Here is a 14494-nt window from a genome sequence, read left to right as displayed (position 1 = left end):
CGCCACTGAGGAAGACCTCAATGGGCGTGCACTGACCTCCATCGAGTTCCCCAATGAGGAACCATGGGAATCTGAGGCTCAAAATGAGACCATAGAGATTCCATTGGACTTACTTCTGCCTTTCATGAGCTCTGATGAGTATTCTTCCTCTGAAGAGGATGAGTATGTCACTGAAGAGCAAGTTGCTAAATACCTTGGAGCAATCATGAAGCTAAATGACAAGTTATTTGGAAATGAGACTTGGGAGAATGAACCTCCTTTGCTCACCAAAGAACTGGATGACTTGTCTAGGCAGAAATTACCTCAAAAGAGACAAGATCCTGGGAAGTTTGCAATACCTTGTACCATAGGCAACATGACCTTCAAGAAGGCTCTGTGTGACTTAGGGTCAAGTGTAAACCTCATGCCTCTCTCTGTAATAGAGAAGCTAGGGATCTTTGAGGTGCAAGCTGCAAGAATCTCATTAGAGATGGCAGACAACTCAAGAAAACAAGCTCATGGACTTGTAGAGGATGTTTTGGTGAAGATTGAAGACCATTACATCCCTGCTGATTTCATAGTCCTAGAGACTGGGAAGTGCATGGATGAAACCATCATCCTTGGCAGACCCTTCCTAGCCACAGTAAAGGCTGTGATTGATGTTGATAGAGGAGAGTTGATCATTCAAGTGAATGAAAAATCCTTTGTGTTTAAGGCTCAAGGATATCCCTCTGTCATCATGGAGAGGAAGCATAAAGAGCTTCTCTCAAATCAGAGTCAAACAGAGCCCCCACAGTCAAACTCTAAGTTTGGTGTTGGGAGGCCACAACCAAACTCTAAGTTTGGTGTTGAACCCCCACATTCAAACTCTAAGTTTGGTGTTGGGAGGTTCCAACATTGCTCTGAGAAAATGTGAGGCTCCATGAGAGCCATCTGTCAAGCTACTGACATTAAAAAAGCGCTTGTTGGGAGGCAACCCAATGTTATATGTTATCTATTTCTCTTTGTTATTTTATGTTTTTTGTAGGTTGATGATCATAAGAAGACACAAAATTAATTGAAAAAGCAAAAACAGAATGAAAAACAGGAAGAAAAACAGCACACCCTGGAGGATGAACCCACTGGCGTTTAAACGCCAGTGAGGCTAGCAATTGGGCGTTTAACGCCCAGTCTGGCACCATTCTGGGCGTTTAACGCCAGAAAGGGGCACCAGACTGGCGTTAAACGCCAGAAAGGGCAAGAACCTGGCGTTAAACGCCAGGAATGGGCACCAGCCCGGCGTTTAACGCCAGAAATGGCTCAAAACGTGATTTTGAAAGCCATTTGGTGCAGGGATGACTTTTCCTTGACACCACAGGATCTGTGGACCCCACAGGATCCCCACCAACCCCACCACTCTCTCTCTTCTTCACTCATTAACCAATCACCTCAATACCTCTCCCCCAAAAACCCTTCACCTATCAAATCCCTTCTTTTTCTTCACCACTCACATCCATCCTTCATAAAACCCCACCTACCTCACCATTCAAATTCAAACCACCCTCACTTGACCGAACCTTACCCTCCCCCCTCCCCTATATAAACCCTTCTTCACCCCTTCATTTTCACACAACTTAACCACCACTTCTCCCCCTCTTTGGCCGAACACAAAAGCCATTTCCTTCTTCCTCATTTCTTCTTCTTCTACTCTCTTCTTTCTTCTTTTGCTCGAGGACGAGCAAACCTTTTAAGTTTGGTGTGGTAAAAGCGTTGCTTTTTCGTTTTTCCATAACCATTTATGGCATCCAAGGCCGGAGAAACCTCTAGAAAGAGGAAAGGGAAGGCAAAAGCTTCCACCTCCGAGTCATGGGAGATGGAAAGATTCATCTCAAGGGTGCATCAAGACCACTTCTATGAAGTTGTGGCCTTGAAGAAGGTGATCCCCGAGGTCCCTTTTTCACTCAAAAAGGGTGAATATCCGGAAATTCGACATGAGATCCGAAGAAGAGGTTGGGAAATTCTTACCAACCCCATTCAACAAGTCGGAATCTTGATGGTTCAAGAGTTCTATGCCAATGCATGGATCACCAAGAACCATGATCAAAGTGTGAACCCGAATCCAAAGAATTATCTTACTATGGTTAGGGGGAAATACTTGGATTTTAGTCCGGAAAATGTAAGGTTGGCATTCAACTTGCCTATGATGCAAGGAGATGAACATCCTTACACTAGAAGGGTCAACTTTGATCAAAGGTTGGACCAAGTCCTCACAGTCATATGTGAAGAGGGCGCACAATGGAAGAGAGATTCAAGAGGGAAGCCGGTTCAATTGAGAAGGCATGACCTCAAGCCCGTGGCTAGAGGATGGTTGGAGTTTATCCAACGCTCAGTCATTCCCACTAGCAACCGGTCCAAAGTTACTCTAGACCGGGCCATCATGATTTATAGCATCATGATTGGAGAAGAAGTGGAAGTTCATGAGGTTATAGCCCAAGAACTCTATAAGGTGGCGGACAAGTCCTCTACTTTAGCAAGGTTAGCCTTCCCTCATCTCATTTGTCACCTCTGTTATTCAGTTGGAGTTGACATAGAGGGAGACATCCACATTGATGAGGATAAGCCCATCACTAAGAAGAGGATGGAGCACACAAGAGACCCCACTCATCATGAGATCCCTGAGATGCCTCAAGGGATGCACTTTCCTCCACAAAACTATTGGGAGCAACTGAACACCTCCCTAGGAGAACTGAGTTCCAACATGGGACAACTAAGGGTGGAGCATCAAGAACACTCCATCATCCTCCATGAAATTAGAGAAGATCAAAGAATCATGAGAGAGGAGCAACAAAGACAAGGAAGAGACATTGAGGAGCTCAAGCACTCCATAAGACCTTCCGGAGGAAGAACAAGCCGCCATCACTAAGGTGGACCCGTTCTTTAATCTCCTTGTTCTTTATTTTCTATTTTTCGAATTTTAGTGCTTATGTTTATCTATGTTTGTGTCTTGTGATCATTAGTGTCTTAGTGTCTATGCCCTAAAGTTATGAATGTCCTATGAATCCATCACCTTTCTTAAATGAAAACTGTTTTTATTACAAAAGAACAAGAAGTACAGGATTTCGAATTCATCTTTAAAACTAGCTTAATTAGTTTGATGTGGTGGCAATGCTTTTGTTCTCTAAATGTATGCTTAAACAGTGCATATGTCTTTTGAATTTGTTGCTCATGAATGTTAAAGTTGTTGGCTCTTGAAAGAATGATGAAAAAAGGAGACATGTTACTGAGGATCTGAAAAAATCATGAAATGATTCTTGAAGCAAGAAAAAGCAGTGAATACAAAAAAAAAGAGAGGAAAAGAAACGAAAAAAAGAGAAGGGAGAAAAAGAAAAAGAAAGAAAAAAAGAAAGAAAAGAAAGAAATAAAGTGTGATCCAAGGCAAAAAGAGTGTGCTTAAGAACCCTGGACACCTCTAATTGGGGACTTTAGCAAAGCTGAGTCACAATCTGAAAAGGTTCACCCAATTATGTGTCTGTGGCATATATGTATCCGGTGGTAATACTGGAAGACAGAGTGCTTTGGGCCACGGCCAAGACTCATAAGTAGCTGTGTTCAAGAATCATCATACTTAACTAGGAGAATCAATAACACTATCTGGATTCTGAGTTCCTAAAGATGCCAATCATTCTGAATTTCAAAGGATAAAGTGAGATGCCAAAACTGTTCGGAGGCAAAAAGCTACTAGTCCCGCTCATCTAATTTGGAGCTATGTTTCATTGATAATTGGAGTCTATAGTATATCTCTTCTTTTTATCTTATTTGATTTTCAGTTGCTTGAGGACAAGCAACAATTTAAGTTTGGTGTTGTGATGAGCGGATAATTTGTACCCTTTTTGGCATTGTTTTTAGTATGTTTTTAGTAGTTTTAGTTGAGTTTTTAGTATATTTTTATTAGTTTTTAGTTAAAATTCACTTTTCTGGACTTTACTATGAGTTTGTGTGTTTTTCTGTGATTTCAGGTATTTTCTGGCTGAAATTGAGGGACCTGAGCAAAAATCTGATCCAGAGACTGAAAAGGACTGCAGATGCTGTTGGATTCTGACCTCCCTGCACTCGAAGTGAATTTTCTGGAGCTACAGAAGTTCAATTGGCACGCTCTCAACGGCGTTGGAAAGTAGACATCCTGGGCTTTCCAGCAATATATGATAGTCCATACTTTGCCCAAGATTTGATGGCCCAAACCGGCGTTCAAAGTCACCCTCAGAAATTCCAGCGTTAAACGCCGGAACTGGCACCTAAATGGGAGTTAAACGCCCAAACTGGCATAAAAGCTGGCGTTTAACTCCAAGAAGAGTCTCTGCACGAAAAATGCTTCATTGCTCAGCCCAAGCACACACCAAGTGGGCCCGGAAGTGGATTTTTATGTCATTTACTCATCTCTGTACACCCTAGGCTACTAGTTCTCTATATATAGGACATTTTACTATTGTATTTTCATCTTCGGACATCTAGTTCTTAGATCATTGGGAGGCTAGCCTCACGGCCATGCCTAGACCTTGTTCTTATGTATTTTCAATGGTGGAGTTTCTACACACCATAGATTAAGGTGTGGAGCTCTGCTGTACCTCGAGTATTAATGCAATTACTATTGTTCTTCTATTCAATTCCGCTTGTTCTTTGTCCAAGATATCACTTGTTCTTCAACTTGATGAATGTGATGATCCGTGACACTCATCATCATTCTCACCTATGAACAAGGTGACTGACAACCACTTTTGTTCTACAAGCAACCAAGGCTCTAGTGAATATCTCTTGGATTCCTGATACACGATGCATGGTTGATCGCCAACCGAGTGCTCGCCTGACAAACGAGCCAGCCATTCCATGAGATCAGAGTCTTCGTGTATAGGCAAGAACTGATGGCGGCATTCAAGAGAATCCGGAAGGTCTAACCTTGTCTGTGGTATTCTGAGTAGGATTCATGATTGAATGACTGTGACGTGCTTCAAACTCCTAGCAGGCGGGCGTTAGTGACAGACGCAAAAGAATCAATGGATTCTATTCCGGCCTGACCGAGAACCGACAGCTGATTAGCCATATGCTGTGACAGCATAGGAACATTTTTACTGAGAGGATGGGAGGTAGCCACTGACAACGGTGAAACCCTTGCATAAGCTTGCCATGGAAAGGAAGTAGTAAGAGGATTGGATGAAGACAGTAGGAAAGCAGAGAGACGGAAGGGAAGGCATCTTCATACGCTTATCTGAAGCTCCTACCAATGAATTACATAAGTACCTCTATCTTTATCTTTATGCTTTATTCGTATATCACCATACCCATTTGAGTCTGCTTGACTAAGATTTACAAGGTGACCATAGCTTGCTTCATACCAACAATCTCCGTGGGATCGACCCTTACTCGCGTAAGGTTTATTACTTGGACGACCCAGTGCACTTGCTGGTTAGTTGTGCAAAGTTATGTAGTGATCACAATTTCGCACACCACACATACACCACCATTAACTTCCATTCTACTTATGCAACATTGGATATTTACTTTTCAATTCAAACAATTCTCTTTTATTCAAGCATATGGGAAACAAAACAAAATTCAAGCTAAGTGATGAATGACAAGCATTATGCAGATCATTTTTCTAGCTACTTATTGAACAAAGAAAAGTACAAGAAAATGAAATAAAAGGAAATAAACAGTGGAGGCATATCATGTTTCAGACATGCTTCTCCTTATTAGAAGAATGAAAGAAAGGGTATGAAAGAACTTTGCCACCTTCTATTGGTCGTGGCTACTGCTTGTTTCTCCCTTTTTTCTTTCTCTTCCCTTGCTTGGAATAATCTTGGATCTCTTCACCAGGACATCTTCTACCCCAGACAATCTAGAGTCCTGAGAGCCCAACGTCTTCTAATCTTTTAAAAGTTGCCTCTGTATAGTGACGAGACCTTGCTTGTTGCTTGGCTCCAAATTCAGGGCATTGCTCAAATGGCTTGATATGTTTTCATCATTCTCCATTCTTTGCGCATATCTAACTTCTCCCATGTGATGAATATTCTTCCATTGGCTTGACTAAAGTACAGCTTATCATAGATTCTTTGAATTCTTTGTATTGCTCTTTTGTCCTTCAAGAATCTGTGCTTGAAATTCTTGCTGCTGAGTCATCATTTGCTGTTGCCATCTCTCTTGCTTCTCTCCCATTTGACGCTGCCAACTTCTCTCTCCTCTTTATCTTTCAGATATTGCTCCCTAAACTCTGGATGGGGCTCTAGATATTGCTCTTGGCGCCCCAGATTATGCTCTTGTTAAGTCTGCATGAGTTGAGATAGCTCTTCTATTGCTCTGTGTAGCTGGCTCATGTCTATGGCATCATGAGCTTGATTTCGTCCTTCCTCTCTTGAGATCTCCTTTGTCTGGGAGCTACCACCCCCTCGGGATCATCTTCTTCATTTATTCCTTCCATACTCTTCTTGGTGATCCCTTCCCCTTTTTCACTTTTTCTGTGTCCTCATCTTCAAAGATTACTCCAGCTTTGTCACATAGCCTGAGGATGGTACTTGGATGTCCAAGACCACTTGATTTGCTTGTGCTATTAGCCATCTCTTGAATACTGTCGGCTATGAGTTGTGCGAGGTTGATTTCACCTCCATGTAAGATGCAGTATGTCAAGAGTGCTCGTTTGATTGTGACCCAAGAGGCGTTTCCAGTAGGAAGGATAGATCTCCTCACTATTTCATACCATCCCTTGGCCACAGGAGTAAGATTTATCCTCCTCAAGTGACTTGGAATTCCCTTTGAATCTCTTTCCCAATCTGTATTCTCCACACATAACCCTTGCAAGATCTCATCAGGATTATTTTCCATCTACAATCTGGTCTCATAACTGGGCTCTGCATAAGTTATGGTTCTCAACTTTAGGGCCCTTGTGATGGCTGCTGGGCTAAAACTCACTTCAACTCCTCTGACATAACTTGTGTAAGGGGCACTATCTTTGTTTTCTTTCACAGCATTTGCATAGAACTCCCTGATCAGGACTGCACTGATGTCAACAAGAGGAGCACATAAAAGTTCCCACCTTCTTTCTTTAGTGATTGCCTCATGGGGGTATTCCCCGTCTCTCAACTCAAGGCCTTTCTCATAGACATTCTTGTCTCCATGAACCTATGATATCTCCCTTCATGGAATTGGGATCTAATTTGTTTGCATCAAATGAGGAGGCTACCATAGGTTCCTTTCCCCTCTTTTCGACTTGAGGAAGCCATGGATTTGAGGTGAGAAGAAGAAAAAAAGTGAGAATAGAAGAAAGATGTGTGTGTTGGGATGATTCTCGGTTCTGTGTGAGATAAGGGAATTGTTTTAGTTTGGGAGTAGAGGGGATTATGGATTTCATGAAGGTAGCTTGAATGAGTGTGTGAACGTTTAGTGCGCAGATTCTTCAAGCTCTCCAACAAAACCATAATGAATGAGGAAGGAGCTCGTTGGTGCTCATGAAGGGTTGAGATTGAGTTGTTCATCCAAGGGGTTCATGGAATGGACGGTCTGCATGCATTGTTGAGGCTTTGACGAGGATCCTCTTCCCATTGGCTGCATGTATTTAGGTGTTCGATGATGCATGCATGCAAATTCTGCTTCCCCATGAGCGCATTCTTCTAGGCACATGTGACCATCCTCACATAGCTTATCCTAGCCGTGGCCCCTCCTTGCTTTTGTCTCGATCTTTTTCTCCTGCATGAACCAAAACAGCTAGCCTTAGAACATTAATATAGTCGTTGGCAATTGATTTGCAAATAAAAATTGTTTTGTTTTGTTTATTTGTTATTTATTATATTTTTTTTTGTGGTCAATTGTGTCCCTTAATTAAAGATGCTAAAAGTTGGTGAACACCAAACTTATCTTTTATTGAGGGGATGGCTTAGCAATGCAAACCATTCTTCACAATTGATGTATTTTAAAAATTATTTTATGCATGATCCCTTTCTGTATGGTTTTGATTTTATGAATAAGAAATGATCTGTTGAACAGTGTTACATATGCAGACACCAAACTTAGTGTTTGATCATATGTTTCATCAAAATGATTTTTCATATGTTCTAAGAATAGCTCCCTTTCTTTTGAAAAGCAAAAATTAAGTGTGCCTTAAGGGACACCAAACTTAGAAGTCTGACTTATGCTCTAAAATAAAGTATGCATTTATCAAATATGAAAGTTCAAAATCATACTCAGGAAATCATAGCTTATTAGATGAAAGAGAAGACATAAATCTTAAATCATGGGTTGCCTCCCATGAAGCGCTCTTTTATTGTCACTAGCTTGACATTGAACTCCCTTTAGGGTGGTTGATGTTGGTGATGTCTCAACTTGTCACCTCTCACTGTAAGCTTTCTCTGTGTGCCTTGATGCTCAATTTCCATATGTTCAAGAGAAAGTACTTGGTTGACAGTGTAATAATCTTTTGTTCCCAACTGTTGATATACTAGTTGCACCTTGTCACCTTTGGAGAATCCTTCAGTTGGGATTTTCTTATTCTTCCACCCCTTGTAGCCCTTTTTCTTGTTTTTCTTCTTTTTCTTCCTTGTTGATCTTTCTTTCTTGACAGTGACTTGGGTTGTGATACCTTCCTTCTTGTTTATCATCCCAGCTTCTTTTTGAATTCCTTTTTCTTCTTGCAGTTGCTTGTTTTCTTGTTCTACTGCCTTGTCGGTTGCTTACTTTGGAAGGAAGTCACTACTTGTCTTGCTTGTTTCTTCATTCCTTTGTAATTCTGGAAAGACTTTCAAGGTGATGCTCTCCTCATGCATCCTGAGGGTTAGCTCTCCCTGCTCTATATCCACAATGGCTCTAGCAGTAGCCAAAAATGGTCGACCAAGTATTATGGAGTCATTTCCATTTTCTGAAGAATCCAGGATCACAAAATCTGCCGGATAGATGAACCTGTCAACCTTAACTAAAAGGTTCTCAATCAGCCCTTTTAGGATATACTACTGATTGGTCCACCAACTCCAAGGACATCTGTATTGGTTTCACCTCCTCTATGCCAAGCTTTTTCACTAAAGAAGATGGGATTAGATTTATACTTGCTCCTAAGTCACACATCCCCTTGTTGATGAATAGGTTTCCAATAGTGCAGGGTAGGAAGAAACCTCCAGGATCTTCAAGGTTGGGAGGGAGTCCCTTTTTGATGAGTGCACTGCATTCTTCACTAAGCATTACAGTCTCCTTCTCATTCCAACTTTTCTTCTTGTTGATGAGCTCCTTTAAGAACTTGGCATACAGAGGCATTTGCTTTAATGCCTCAGCCAAAGGTATGTTGATTTCCAGCTTCTTGAAAGTCTCAAGAAATTTGTGGAAATGCTGATCCTTTGTCTCTTTGTGGAATCTTTGAGGATAAGGTAGTGGGGGTGTCAAGCTTTTCTCCCCTTGAAGTTGTCTTGGAATCGGTTCTTCCATGATCTGCTTTCCCTTCTTCAGATTTTGTGGTTGGTTGTTTTCCCCTGTGAGTTTTTCTGGGACATTCTTGCTTGTTATATCCTTGTTGATAGCTTCATCATTCTTTGTTGGCTCATTATCATTCTCCATAAGCTTCTTGGTTGCTCCTTGGTTACCATCCACTAACATCTTTCCACTCCTTAGTTGCACGACCTTGCATTCTTCCTTTGGGTTAGGAATGGTGTCACTTGGTAGTGAGCTTGATGGTTTTTCAACAGAAATCTGTTTGGAGATTTGTCCAATTTTCCTTTCCAAGTTCTTCATGGAAGCTTCTTGGTTCTTTGTTGTCAATTCTTGGTTCTTCATCATTTTCTCCATGAGCAGCTCTAGATTAGTGATCCTCTGAGATTCTTGTGAGATGGGTTGATTTTAGGGTGTTGTTGGATGATGGTAAGTGCTTTGGTTAGTTGGGTGGTTATTGGGTAGGTGATGGTTAGAGTTGGGGTAATTATTTTGTGGTTTTCTGTATGTATTTTGGTTAGTGTTTGGCTGGGGGTTGTGGTTTGTGTTTTTCCAATTGTTCTGACTTGAGTTTCTTTGCCATGGTTGTTGGTTTTGATTGTGGTTGTCTCCCCATCTGAGGTTGGGATGGTTCTTCCAAGATGGATTGTAAGTATCACCATAGACTTCATTTGTTCCAGGATTTTGGTTGTGCATGTACTGGACTTGCTCTTGCTGTTGCTCCTCTTGAGTTTCTTCACTTTGTACCCATGTGGTTGATGGTTGGCTTGTGGTGCTCACTGCTGCTACTTGCAGGCCATCAATTCTTTTGGCCATTTGCTCAAACTGTTGTTGAATCTGCTGCTGCATCATCTTGTTCTGAGCTAGAATTGAATCAATTCCTTCCAACTCCATTACTCCTCTTCTTTGTGATGGTTGGCGTTGTCTTTGATGAGCAAAGAAATATTGGTTGTTTGCCACCATATCAATGAGGTTTTGAGCTTCCTCTGTAGTTTTCATGAGTTGTAATAAGCCTCCAGCTGAATGATCAAGTGCTTCTTGAGCCTTCAGAGTAAGTCCTTCATAGAAGTTTTGCAACTTATCCCACTCAGTAAACATCTCTGGTGGACATTTCCTCAATAGTACCTTATACCTTTTCCATGCTTCATATAAATTCTCAGCCTCCATTTGAGTAAATGTCTGCACCTCAGTCTTCAATCTTATGATCCTTTGAGAGGGATAAAATTTGGCGAGGAACTTGCTCACCAAGTCATCCCAAGTGTTGATACTTTCCTTTGGGAACGTTTCTAGCCATTGAGTGGCTTTGTCCCTGAGAGAGAATGGAAAGAGCAGCAACTTGTAACTGTCAGGAGGCACACCATTGGTTTTGACAGTGTCACAAATCCTCAAGAAAGTGGATAGATGTTGATTCGGATCCTCCAATGGCCCTCCTCCAAAAGAACAGTTGTTTTGGACTAGTGTGATGAGCTGTGGCTTTAGTTCAAAGTTGTTTGCATTGACATTGGGGGGGAGAATGCTACTCCCACAATGTCTAGCATTTGCAAATGTGTAGGAAGCCAGTACTCTTCTTTGTTGTAGGTTGTTGTTGGCTCTTCCTTCTGGTTGATTGCGATTTGATGGATCTCCTTCCATTTCTTGGAATTCCTCCTCAGATTCTTCCTCTCCAATGACGTTCTTCCCTCTTTTAGCTCTTCTTATTCTTCGAAGAGTTCTTTGGTCAATTTCAGAGAGAATAGGGGAGGATCTTCCTGTACCTGACATACAAACACACAATAAGAAACACACAGATCCAGAAAACCAGTGAAACTTCACTCTATTGCTAGAGTGAGGTTTTTTGTTAGTTTAAGGAAAAATACAAACAGTTAGTGTGTTAGAGAAATAGAAAAGAAAAAGTGCTTGATCTAGACCTCCACTTCACTTAATCATTGTCAATCTATTTCAATCCCCGGCAACGGTGCCAAAAACTTGATGTGCGGAAAACGATCCGACATAAAACTCACCGGCAAGTGTACCGGGTCGCATCAAGTAATAATAACTCACGTGAGTGAGGTCGATCCCACAGGGATTGAAGGATTGAGCAATTTTAGTTCGGTGGTTGATTTAGTCAAGCGAATCAAGTATTGATTGAGTGTTTGGTATCCAACAGTAAGTAAATGATAGTAAATGTAAAGAGGGAAGGGTAGAATTGCAGAAATTAAAAGAAACTGAAAGTAAAAGGACTGAATCTTAAAGAACAAGAAATTAAATGACTGAAACTTAAAGTGCAAGAAATGTAAATTGCTTGAATGAAAAAGGGATTTGAGGACTGGGATTTCAGGATCTAAGCAAAGAAAAATTGAATTGCAACAATTAATAGAGTAGAAATTGAATTAGAAGCAATTAGAACTCAAACAGTAAGGAAAGTAAGTGCAGCAAAGGTTCACAGAAGAACCAAGAGAAAATTGGGACCTCAGGACTCCAGAGACTAGGTAGCAAAGCCTAGATCTTAATTGCCTTCCCAGATCCAAGTTCACAAAGCAATTAACAAGAAATTGAAGAAGAAGCAGTAAAGGAAATGTGTTTGAATTCAATTATGCAGAGGAGAAATTAAAGTGCTCTTGAGTGGAGATTGAGACAGAATTTTCTCAATTCTTAACACCCAAGACTCAAATAAGAAAAGTAACAATTGCCCAAGCAAGAACCAGGAAGAAGAGAGATCAATTCTCCTCCCCAATTCTCAGAAATCTTGGTGAAGCCTCTCAAGGAAAAAGTTGCAAAATTCAAAGCTCTAAGCCAAAAGTGCAAAATTCAAAAGTCAAGTAAAAGGTCCTAATTACATCAAACTAGCTCCTATTTATACACTTTCTATTCTTGGATCTTGGGATTTGGATGGGCTTTTGATTTGGTGAAGAAATGAATTAAATTGGATTTTTAATTCAATTTTTGGTCCATGAAGAATTGCTTCCAGGAGGTTGCCCTGCCCTTGTGGAGGGCAGGGCAGAAAATTGATGCGTGCGGCCTTGGTGCGAGCGTGGTGTGCGAGTTTGGTGCGCAGGATGCTGCCCTGCCCTCGCGGAGGGCAGGGCAGAAAATTTTGGTGTGCCAGTTTGGTGCCTGTGCGTGTTGCTGGTGCTGTCGAACCGTCCCTTGGTGCGCCAGAATGGTGCGCCTGTGTGCCACAACAAAATGCTGCCCTGCCCTCGCGGAGGGCAGGGCAGTATTTCCAAATTGAAGTTCCGTGTTCGAGACTTGGCCGATGCACACGCTACTATTTTTCCTTGGCTTTCTTGGCACCATAATGAGGCCTAGTTCCTTGCTTCCTCATTGTGCCGTGTTCGATTCTTGTGGCAAGCATTGGTAGGCTTTTTCCTTTGATTTATTTTCCATGAAGGCCCGATACTGCCCTTGTGGAGGGCAAGGCAAGGTTTTTCTCTTCTTTGATCCAAGACACAATTTTGTGCTCTGCCCTTGTCGTGGGCAGGGCAGAGTTGCCTTTCACTCCTTGTTCCCTTATGTTGCCCTCCTAGAGGGCAGTGTGCCCTTGTGGAGGGCAATGCTTGCTTCCTCCCTTCCATGCGGCACACTTCTCCTTCCTTTGGCCACGTTTTCTTCTCCTTGGTGGTTATTTGATTTAAAGAAGTTATGAATTTTCATTCCAAATCACTTACTTAGGATGCAAGAAAGTGCATAAAGGCTAATAAAACAAGAGAAATTAGCTTGAAAAATGGGTATATGATGACCAGTCATCAGTATTCTGTTCATAATTCTCTGTCTGTTGCTGAGAAGATGATGGATAAGGCTTGATATTGCTGAGCCTATTTCTTCCACCATTATTAAAGCCTTGTTGAGGCTTTTGTTGATCCTTCCATGAGAAATTTGGATGATTTCTCCATGATGAATTATAGGTGTTTCCATAAGGTTCACCCATGTAATTAACCTCTGCCATTGCAGGGTTCTCAGGATCATAAGCTTCCTCAGAAGCTGTCTCTTTAGTACTGTTGGATGCATTTTACCATCCATTCAGACTTTGAGAGATCATGTTGACTTGCTGAGTCAACACTTTGTTCTGAGCCAATATGGCATTCAGAGCATCAATCTCAAGAACTCCCTTCCTCTGAGGCGTCCCATTATTCACGGAATTCCTCTCAGAAGTGTACATGAACTGGTTATTTGCAACCATGTCAATAAGTTCTTGAGCTTCTGCAGGCGTTTTCTTTAGGTGAATGGATCCACCTACAGAATGGTCCAGTGACATCTTAGAGAATTCAGATAGACCATAATAGAATATATCCAGAATGGTCCATTCTGAAAGCATGTTAGAAGGACACCTTTTGGTCAGCTGCTTGTATCTTTCCCAAGCTTCATAGAGGGATTCACCATCTTTTTGTTTGAATGTTTGAACATCCAATCTAAGCTTGCTCAGCTTTTAAGGAGGAAAGAATTTAGCCAAGAAGGCCGTGACCAGCTTATCCCATGAGTCTAGGCTATCTTTAGGTTGTGAATCCAACCATGTTCTAGCTCTGTCTCTTACAGCAAAAGGGAAAAGCATGAGCCTGTAGACTTCAGGATCTACTTCATTCGTCTTTACAGTCTCACAGATTTGTAAGAACTCAGTTAAAAACTGATAGGGATCTTCTGATGGAAGTCCATGAAACTTGCAGTTTTGTTGTATTATAGCAACTAGTTGAGGTTTCAGCTCAAAATTGTTTGCTCCAATGGTGGGAATTGAGATTCTTCTTCCATTAAACTTGGAAGCAGGTGTAGTATAATCACCAAGCATCCTCCTTGCATTATTGTTGTTAGGTTTGGCTGCCATGTCTTTTTCTTGTTCGAAAATTTCAGTAAGGTTGTCTTTGGATTGTTATAATTTAGCTTCTCTTAGTTTCCTCTTCAGAGTCCTTTCAGGTTTTGGATCAGCTTCAACAAGAATGCCTTTTTCATTGTTCCTGCTCATATGAAAGAGAAGAAAACAAGAAAAGAAGAGGAATCCTCTATGTCACAGTAAAGAGGTTCCTTATTATTAGTAGAAGAAAAAAGGGGATAAAGAAAGGAGACTCCAAACAGAAGGGTGAGGATAGGGGTAGTGAATTGAGATGAAGAGAGG

The 14494-nt window shown here is 41.4% G+C and overlaps 1 non-coding gene across 1 annotated transcript; it reads left to right on the top strand.

Annotated features, from left to right (window-relative positions):
- Positions 1–13699: 13699 nt before the first annotated feature.
- On the top strand, positions 13700–13807 carry LOC130937807 (small nucleolar RNA R71). Its single transcript, XR_009069005.1, has one exon. It is a non-coding gene; the product is annotated as a small nucleolar RNA R71 (small nucleolar RNA).
- Positions 13808–14494: the final 687 nt, after the last annotated feature.

Source organism: Arachis stenosperma, chromosome 6 (assembly GCF_014773155.1).
Source record: "Arachis stenosperma cultivar V10309 chromosome 6, arast.V10309.gnm1.PFL2, whole genome shotgun sequence".
NCBI lineage: Eukaryota > Viridiplantae > Streptophyta > Magnoliopsida > Fabales > Fabaceae > Arachis > Arachis stenosperma.
The sequence above is the reverse complement of the archived record's forward strand: the minus strand, read 5'-3'. Positions and strand labels throughout refer to the sequence as shown.